The sequence below is a fragment of the Hippopotamus amphibius genome, chromosome 3 (assembly GCF_030028045.1).
Source record: "Hippopotamus amphibius kiboko isolate mHipAmp2 chromosome 3, mHipAmp2.hap2, whole genome shotgun sequence".
NCBI lineage: Eukaryota > Metazoa > Chordata > Mammalia > Artiodactyla > Hippopotamidae > Hippopotamus > Hippopotamus amphibius.
Window position 1 is genome coordinate 107,005,270 of NC_080188.1, and position 10,283 is coordinate 107,015,552.

General features: G+C 37.8%; 1 pseudogene; it reads left to right on the forward strand.

Moving 5' to 3' along the window:
• The first annotated feature begins 308 nt into the window (after positions 1-308).
• Positions 309-1,241, forward strand: LOC130848975 (olfactory receptor 4C11-like; annotated as a pseudogene).
• Positions 1,242-10,283: the final 9,042 nt, after the last annotated feature.

Below are 10,283 nucleotides of genomic sequence, written 5' to 3' on the forward strand. Positions count from 1 at the left end.
TCATGAAATTGGCAAAGTTAATCAGAATCATACACAAGCTAATAAGAGGTTCTATTTGAAGACTGTTGTTGAAAAGCATCACATGCATAAGTTTGTAGAAATTCATTATAACCTATGAAGTGGTCATTGCTGATAGAGGAACAAACTAGTAAAGAATATTAAGACAACACAGTTATAATGTCCCTGATAAATAATATGTATGTTTTCTAAAGTATTACATAACATTACATATCATATCATAAATTAATACCTTTATTTTTTACAGATAATCCGTTTCAAACTCATCCTTTCTCCTCATTTATGAAGTCATGTGGCTGAAACATAATGTGACTGATTTTATTCTGCTTGGGTTGACCCAGGATCCTGTTAGGAAGAAAATAGTGTTTGTCATTTTCTTGATTTTCTATTTGGGAACATTACTGGGTAACCTGCTGATTATGGCTACCATCAAGACCAGCAAGACATTTGGGAGTCCAATGTAATTCTTTCTTTTCTACTTATCCTTATCTGATACTTGCTTCTCTAATTCCATAGCACCTAGGATGATTGTGGATTCCCTTTTGAAGAAGATCACTATCACTTTAAATGAGTGCATAGTCCAAATTTTTTCTTTCCATTTCTTTGTCTGCCTGGAGATCTTCATCCTAATCCTTATGGCTGTTGACCACTATGTGGCCATCTGTAAGCCCCTGTGCTACACAACCATCATGAGTCATCGAGTCTGTGGTGTGTTGGTGGCTGTGGCCTGGGTGGGGTCCTGTGTGCATTCTTCAACTCAGATTCTTCTAGCCTTGAGTTTACCTTTCTGTGGTCCCAATGTAATTGATCACTATGTTTGTGACTTGCATCCTTTGTTGAAACTTGCCTGTGCAGACACTTATGTAATCAATGTACTCTTGGTGTCCAACAGTGGGGCCATCTGTACAGTGAGTTTTGTCATTCTGACGTTCTCCTATGTTATCATCTTGCATTCTCTGAGAAACCACAGTGCTGAAGGGAGGAAAAAAGCCCTCTCCACCTGCATCTCCCACATCATCGTGGTCATCCTGTTCTTTGGTCCTTGCATATTTATATACACACGCCCTGCTACAACCTTCCCCATGGATAAGATGATAACTGTGTTTTACACACTTGGAATGCCTTTGCTCAACCCTCTGATCTATACAATGAGGAATGCAGAAGTGAAAAATGCCATGAGGTCCTTGTGGTCCAAGAAGCTGATGTTGGATCACAAAAGATGAATGGAAGTTTCCAATTGTTCCTAATAATTTAGATTGACCTATAAATAGTCCTTGCAGAATATTATCTCTTATGGTGGAGTTAATATAATTCTATCATGAGGCATTAATATTAGTTTCCCTTAGGAATATTAGCACCAGAAACACACTGATTTTTTTTCTTCTTAGTTGGTTGGGTTTATTAATTTTATGTTCATATAAACAACTGCAAAATATTTAAACATAGAAAACAATGTACCATTATATCTAAACTTTTTCCAAACTTATTCATGCTCTTACTTAGAAAAGTAGCAAGAAGGAAATTAAGCTAATTTGTTTAAAAAAAAAACTAGCAGTCTGTGTAAAAATGCTTTTGTTTACAAGTTCCATTTGAGCTTATAGAATCAAAGGGAAGTTTAATTTAGAGGGAACATGAAAATACCTAGTGTAATAGATTTTTGGTCTCAGTTCTACAACTCATTTTTCTGCTTTGACTTTCAAATTCATTTGTTTTCCATACCTAAATGTCAACCTGTGAAAGAGCAAAAATTATTTATTTCCTACCAAATTCCTGGATGCTGTGAGGAAATAAGGGGGTGACGACTTTAATTCTGTGGCTTTATTAATGTGGGTCACAAAACTGGGCAGCTGTAGAGCTCTGGATCTATTGTGATCCTGTGTCACAAAGACAAAATCATGGGCTCTATAAAACATGTGTGTAACTGATCACAATAATTTTTTTTGCTTTAGGAATGTGATGCTAACATATGTATTCTTTGTGAGGTTACAATTGTTCTAGAGCCAAACCTACATATTATTATGTATTCTTCTTTTTCTTTTTTTTTCTTTTGGGGGGGGTACACCAAGTTCAATCAGCTGTTTTTATACACATAGCCCTGTATTCCCTCCCTTCCTTGACTCCCCCACCCTCGAGTCCCCCCCACCCTCCCCTCCCCAGTCCTCTAAGTCATCTTCCATCCTTGAGTTGGACTCCCTTTGTTATACAACAACTTCCCACTGACTATCTATTTTACAGTTGGTAGTATATATATGTCTGTGCTACTCTCTCGCTTCGTCTCAGTTTCCCCTTCACCCCCCGCCCCCTCCCATACCTCGAGTTCTCCAGTCCATTCTCTGTATCTGCATCCTTGTTCTTGTCACTGCGTTCATCAGTACCATTTTTAGATTCCGTATATGTGAGTTAGCATACAATATTTGTCCTTCTCTTTCTGACTTACTTCACTCTGTATGACAGACTGTAGTTCTATCCACCTCATTACATACAGCTCCATCTCATCCCTTTTTATAGCTGAGTAATATTCCATTGTGTATATATGCCACATCTTCTTTATCCAGTCATTTGTTGATGGGCATTTCGGTTGCTTCCATGTCCTGGCTATTGTAAATAGTGCTGCAATAAACATTATGGTACAAGTTTCTTTTGGGATTATGGTTTTCTTTGGGTATATGCCCAGGAGTGGGATTACTGGATCATATGGTAGTTCTATTTGTAGTTTTTGAAGGAACCTCCAAATTGTTTTCCATAGTGGCTGTACCAACTTACAGTCCCACCAACAGTGCAGGAGAGTTCCCTTTTCTCCACACCCTCTCCAACATTTGTGGTTTCCAGATTTTGTGATGATAGCCATTCTGACTGGTGTGAGGTGATACCTCATTGTGGCTTTGACTTGCATTTCTCTGATGATGAGTGATGTTGAGCATCTTTTGATGTGTATGTTGGCCATCTGTGTGTCTTCTTTGGAGAAATGTCTATTTAGGTCTTCTGCCCATTTGTGGATTGGGTTATTTGCTTTTTTGGTATTAAGCTGCATGAGCTGCTTGTATATTTTGGAGGTTAATCCTTTGTCCGTTGTTTCAGAGGCAATTATTTTTTCCCATTCTGAGGGTTGCCTTTTAGTTTTGTTTATGATTTCTTTTGCTGTGCAAACGCTTTTAAGTTTCATGAGGTCCCATTTGTTTATTCTTGATTTTATTTCCATGATTTTAGGAGGTGGGTCCGAAAGGATCTTGCTTTGATGTATGTCATAGAGTGTTCTGCCTATGTTTTCCTCTAGGGGTTTTATAGTGTCTGGCCTTCCATGTAGGTCTTTAATCCATTTGGAGTTTATTTTTGTGTATGGTGTTAGGAAGTGTTCTAATTTCATTCTTTTACATGTTGCTGTCCAATTTTCCCAGCACCACTTATTGAAGAGGTTGTCTTTTTTCCATTGTATAGTCATGCCTCCTTTGTCAAAGACAAGGTGCCCATATGTGTTTGGGCTTACTTCTGAGTTCTCTATTCTATGCCATTCATCTTGCTTTCTATTTTTGTGCCAGTACCATACTGTCTTGATCACTATGGCCTTGTAGTATAGTTTGAAGTCAGGAAGCCTGATTCCACCAACTCCATTTTTCCTTCTCAAGATTGCTTTGGCTATTCGGGGTCTTTTGCATTACCATACAAATCATAAGATTTCTTGCTCTAGTTCTGTGAAAAATGCTGTTGGTCATTTGATTCGGATCACATTGAACCTGTAAGTTGCTTTGGGTAGTACCGTGATTTTCTCTATGTTGATTCTTCCAATCCAGGAACATGGTATGTCCCTCCATCTGTTTGTGTTGTCTTTGATTTCTTTCAGCAATGTCTTAAAGTTTTCTGCATACAGATCTTTTGCCTCCTTAGGCAGGTTTATTCCTAGGTATTTTATTCTTTTTGTTGCAATGGTGAATGGGAGAGTTTCCTTAATTTCCCTTTCTGCTCTTCCATTGTTAGTGTGTAGAAATCCAAGAGATTTCTGTGCATTAATTTTGTATCCTGCTACTTTACTAAACTCATCAATGAGTGCTAGCAGTTTTCTGGTAGAGTCTTTAGGGTTTTCTATATATAATATCATGTCATCTGCAAAGAGTGACAATTTTACTTCTTCTTTTCCAATTTGTATTCCTCTTATTTCTTTTTCTTCTCTGATTGCTGCGGCTAAAACTTCCAAAACTATGTTGAATAATAATGGTGAGAGTGGACACCCTTGTCTTTTTCCTGTTCTTAGAGGGAATTCTTCCAGTTTTTCCCCATTGAGAACGATGTTGGCTTTTGGTTTTTCATATATGGCTTTTATTATGTTGAGGTAATTTCCTTCTATGCCCATTTTCTGAAGAGCTTTTATCATAAATGGATGTTGAACTTTGTCAAAAGCTTTTTCTGCATCTATTGAAATGATCATATGGTTTTTATCCTTCAGGTTGTTGATATGATGTATCACATTGATTGATTTGTGTATATTGAAGAATCCTGGCATCCCAGGGATAAACCCCACTTGATCATGGTGTATGATTTTTTTAATGTGCTGTTGCAGTCTGTTAGCTAGTATTTTGTTGAGGATTTTTGCATCTATATTCATTAGTGATGTTGGTCTGTAGTTTTCTTTTTTTGTGACATCTTTGCCTGGTTTTGGGAACAAGGTGATGGTAGCCCCGTAGAATGAGTTTGGGAGTGTTCAGCCTTCTGCAATATTTTGGAAGAGTTTGAGAAGAATAGGTGTTAGCTCTTCTCGAAATGTTTGATAAAATTCGCCTGTGAACCCGTCTGGTCCTGGGCTTTTGTGTGTTGGGAGATTTTTAATCACTGCCTCAATTTCCATACTTGTGATTGGTCTGTTCATGGTTTCTATTTCTTCCTGGTTCAGTCTTGGAAGATTGTATTTTCCTAAGAATGTATCCATTTCTTCCAGGTTATCCAATTGATTGGCATATAGTTGCTTATAGTAGTCTCTCATGATGTTTTGTATTTCTGAGGTGTCCGTTGTTACTTCTCCTTTTTCATTTCTAATTCTGTTGATTTGAATCTTGTCCCTTTTTTTCTTGATGAGTCTGGCTAATGGTTTATCAATTTTGTTAATCTTCTCAAAGAACCAGCTTTTAGTTTTATTTTTTTTTCTTATGGTTTTCTTCCTTTCTTTTTCATTTATTTCTGCTCTGATCTTTATGATTTCTTTCCTCTGCTCACTTTGGGGTTTCTTTGTTCTTCTTTCTCTAGTTGTTTTAGGTGTAAGTTTAGGTTGTTTATTCGGTAATTTTCTTGTTTCTTAAGGTAGGACTGTATTGCTATAAACTTCCCTCTTAGAACTGCTTTTGCTGCATCCCGTCAGTTTTGGGTTGTTGTGTTTTCGTTGTCATTTATTTCTAGATATTTTTTGATTCCCTCTTTGATTTCTTTAGTAATTCCTTGGTTGTTTAAGAGTGAATTGTTTAGCCTCCATGTGTTTGTATTTTTTGCAGTTTTTTTTCCTGTAATTGATATCTAGTCTCATTGTGTTGTGGTCTGAGAAGATGCTTGATATGATATCAATTTTCTTGAATTTGCTGAGGTTTGATTTGTGACCCAAGATGTGATCTATCCTGGAAAATGTTCCGTGTGCACTTGAGAAGGAAGTGTAGTCTGTTGTTTTTGGATGGAATGTCCTATAAATATCAATGAAGTCGAGATAGTCTAATGTGTCATTTAAAGCTTGTGTGTCTTTATTTATTTCCTTTTGGATGATCTGTCCATTGATGTAAGTGGGATGTTCAAGTCTCCCACTATTATTGTGTTACTGTCGATGTCCCCTTTTATAGCTGTTAGCATTTGCCTTATGTATTGAGGTGCTCCTCTGTTGGGGGCATAGATATTTACCATTGTGATATGTTCTTCTTGAATGCATCCCGTGATCATTATGTAGTGTCCTTCCTTGTCTCTTGTAATAGTCTTTACTTTCAAGTCTAATGTGTCTGATATGAGTATTGCCACACCAGCTTTCTTTTGACTTCCATTTGCATGGAATATCTTTTTCCATCCCTTTCCTTTCAGTCTATATGTATCCCTTGGTCTGAAGTGGGTTTCTTGTAGGCAGCATATAGAAGGGTCTTGTTTTTGTATCCATTCAGCCAGTCTGTGTCTTTTGGTTGGAGCATTTAATCCATTTACATTTCAAGTGATTATTGACATGTGTGTTCCTATTACCATTTTCTTAATGTTTTGGGTGTGTATTTGTAGGTGTTTTCCTTTTCTTGTGTGTCCTACTTAGAGAAGTTCCTTTAGCACTTGTTGTAAGGCTGGTTTGGTGGTGCTGAACTCTCTTAACTTTGGCTTGTCTGGAAAGCTTTTGATTTCCCCCTCAAATCTGAATGAGATTCTTGCTGGGTAGAGTATTCTTGGCTGTAGGTTTCTCTCTTTCAGGACTTTCAGTATATCCTGTCATTCCCTTCTGGCCTGCAGAGTTTCTGTAGAAAGGTCAGCTGTTATCCTGATGGGTTTTCCCTTATATGTTGTTTGTTGCTTTTCTCTTGCTGCTTTTAATAGTTTTTCTTTGTGTTTAATTGTCGTTAGTTTGATTAATATGTGTCTTGGTGTATTTCTCCTTGGGTTTATTCTGTATGGGACTCTCTGTGCTTCTTGGACTAGGTTAATTATTTCCTTTCCCATGTTGGGGAAGTTTTCCACTATAACCTCTTCAAATATTTTCTCAGACCCTTTCTTGTTTTCTTCTTCCTCTGGGATGCCTATAATTCGAATGTTGGTAAGCCTAATGTTATCACTGAGGTCTCTGAGACTGTCTTCTATTCTTTTTTCTTTTTCCTGCTCTGTGGCACTTATTTCCCCCATTCTATCTTCCAACTCACTTATTCATTCTTCTGCCTCAGTCATTCTGCTGGTTATAGCATCTAGAGTATTTTTAATTTCAGTTATTTTGTTATCCATTGCTGTTTGTTTTCCTGAGTTCTTATGAACTGTTTCTTGTACTTTCTCTATTTTGTTATCGAGATTTTGTATCATTTTTACTATCATCACTCTAAATTCTTTTTCAGGCATTTTTTCCTATTTCCTCCTCATTTATTTGGTCTTGTGGGTTTTTTTCCTGCTCCTTTGCCTGCATGGTGTTTCTTTGTTTCCTCATGATTGTCCAAACTTTTGGAGTTGCTTGTCCTGGTGATAGAGGTGTTTATAGAAGACTGTCCAAGCCTCAGACTAATGTCCAAGTATTGGATTAAGCAAATATTAAATCTAGGAAACGCATACATGTATAAGACTCACCATTACTGAATCCCTTAGGACATAAGGCTCTAGAAAGACCTGAGAGAACCGCAGTGTGCTATCAGATATTCAAAGAGAAAGCCAACAGAAATTGACAACTCAAACAGAACAAATCAGAGACAAAAGCAAAAGCAAACAAACAAACAAATAACACCTTACACATACAAACATTAATCCAGGGAGGTTTTGTAAGCTAGGATCAAATATAGAAAAGAGCCAGAGTACCACCAGAGAGAATGGAGATTCTCAGAATGTAATTAGACAAGTGTACTAAGAACTAAGATAAAGACAAAAGCCTAATATTAAATACCAAGGTAGTGCGTCATCTGGAGAATAGAGCAAGGAGTCTGAGCAGACCAATAGTGTTGCTTATAAGTATGTTAAGATAAAATAAACTTAAAATGGCTGTAAGAAAGGGGAACAGAAGAGCGTAATGTGGTTGGAAATATGCAAATAAAAAGAAAGAAATAGAAATGTATAAAAGATAGGGATGAAAGGAAAGTATGAGAGATATTTTGTCCGTACTACCAAAAACTTAGCTAGATATAGAAGTATATAAAAAGGCAAAAAAAAAAAAAGAATAAAAAATATCATTAAAAAGTTATGTTATAAAACTTGTAGATCCCTTAGGCCTAAGATCGTATTTAATAAAAAAAAAAAAAAAAAAAAAAGAGAGAGAGAGAGAGAGAAAAGGAAAAAAAAAAAAAAATCCAGAACTGATCCCAGAATGGACCAGTTCAATAGGTATTGATACTACTATTTCTGTTTCCTTAGCGTCTCAGCTGTAAGTGTCCTTCTCCTTGCCTTGGGTTTTTTTGCATTATTCTGTGATCAGCAGAGGTTCCTTTATTGTTCGTCTGTAAGCATCGGTGTGTGGGGAGGGAGAGGGTACAATAGTGACTCCTTCTCCTGGGAGTGAGTGAACAGTGGTGCACTGTTTCAGTTGGGCTTGTAGGTGCCTCTTGCAGGGGGACGCCAGTGGCTCAGGCGTAAACAGAAAATCTTAGAGTTGGGCCTCTCTCGGGTTTTGTTGTTGTTGTTGTGGTTGCTGTTGTTTTTTTTTTTTTTTTTTTCTCTTGGCAGACTCCTTGCTGCTGGTGTTGCAAGGGGTTTTAATCTAGCCCCGCCCGAGTGACTGAGGGTGCTTGTTATCCCTGAGCGCCTTAGGTGGCCCACGGGCGTCTCTCCACTGCCTGTTGCAGAGGTGCCGAAAGTGAGAGAGAGGCTATGTGCACAGCTCCTCCCCCCTGCCCGTGAGCCTGCAGCCTCCAGCCACCATCATGGCCGGGCAGCTCTCAGGGACGGGCACTCCTCTCCACGGACCTCCTCCCTCCTGTCCTCTCGGTCCGTCACCTTACCGGCAACAATATTTCTCACCCTGAACGAGCTCTCCGGTTCCCATGCTCCCGCTCCTGGACCCTCCGTTCAGCCGCGGATCGATGTCTCGGTCCAGGAACGCTGAGCTGCGCTGAGGACCCTCCGTATGTTTCTCAGTCCCTCCCATCTGCCACAGCTCCGCCACTTCACCCTCTTTGAGCCATCGTAGATGCCTCCCTAGCAGCTATGTTGGGCTCCCCGCAGTCCTTTCTGGTGTCCGAGGCCGTCTGCTGGTGTTCAGCTGGTTCTCTGTGGGAATTACTGCATCCTTCCGTGTATTCCCAATGCATCTGTAGAGAGGGATGCACTCCACATCTCTCTACTTCGCCGCCATCTTTTCCTCCAGAAACACATACACTGATTATTGTTTGGTCAGTTTTATTTAGAGGAAGAGATTGCACCAGGTAAACATAAGTATTTAAGGTTAATTGCCTTAGATGGTATTCAGTGCTCTGTCTCTGCCTCTCTTGCCTGCCTGGTGTCACTCTGGTTTTGATCTCCCATTTTTTCTGCTCTTTCTCATGACAACTTCTTGTGTTCTCTGCTTCTGGATACTTGTCTATATGCTTATATACATAGGCTGGTAGCTTTCACCTCTTTCAACTGTTTCCTTTTTTAGACAGTTTGGTCTCATTATTTCTGATCATGGACCTTTAACTTCACAGTTCTTTCTGATCAAGAGAAATTATTAGATTCAAATAGTTGCACAGACTTTATGTTGTAAGGAACATCATATAATCTAGGTCATCTCCCATACATTTCATATGCTTTTTTGCCATATTCTTACCATATGATACAAATATGATTAATGAATATGCAATATTATCTGTGTGCAAATAGTATTTTAAAATACTTGAGTATCATTATAACATTGCAAACAATAACTTGAATGTTATATTATGGAAAGTATGCATTTAAAGGTTTTAGTTTTGTTCCACATGGTTATCTTCATAATTTTATATTTAATAACTAAAAAGTGCTTTTATCTTTTCCTTTCCTTTTATTACTTTCTTTCCTTTTTAATATACCATCTTTATCAAACTTTTTAATGTTAATAAAAATAGAAGATGATATAATTTTGGTGAGCAATTTAACACTCAAATAATAATAAAGGGAGTACAGGTTTTACTGTCAATATAGCTTATATATATTTACTTTAGGTTCTGAAAGGAAGGTAAGGGAAAACATACATTTTCAAAGCCTCAGTTAGGATTTTCTGGGATAAAAATTGTGACAGAATTAGTGTCCAAAATTAATTTTAAGAGTACAGGAAAAAATTTTATACAAAACACAATTGAACATGAAATATTCTACCATGTTCTCTTGGTTATGAATTATTCTAGGAACTGAAAACATGGTAGTAAAGTGCATGAGCAGTACCCGTGGTCCGATGGAGTTTAACATATTATTGCATAAAGGTGAATATTAACACCTAGAGTAGTACCGAGTATGCCAAGGAATTTTTTTTAATTTTTTTTAAATTTTATTTATTTATTTATTTATTTATTATTTTTTTGGGGGGTACACCAAGTTCAATCAACTGTTTTTATACACATATCCCCGTATTCCCTCCCTTCCTTGACTCCCCCCGCCTCGAGGGGGGGACTCAAGGCCAAGGAATT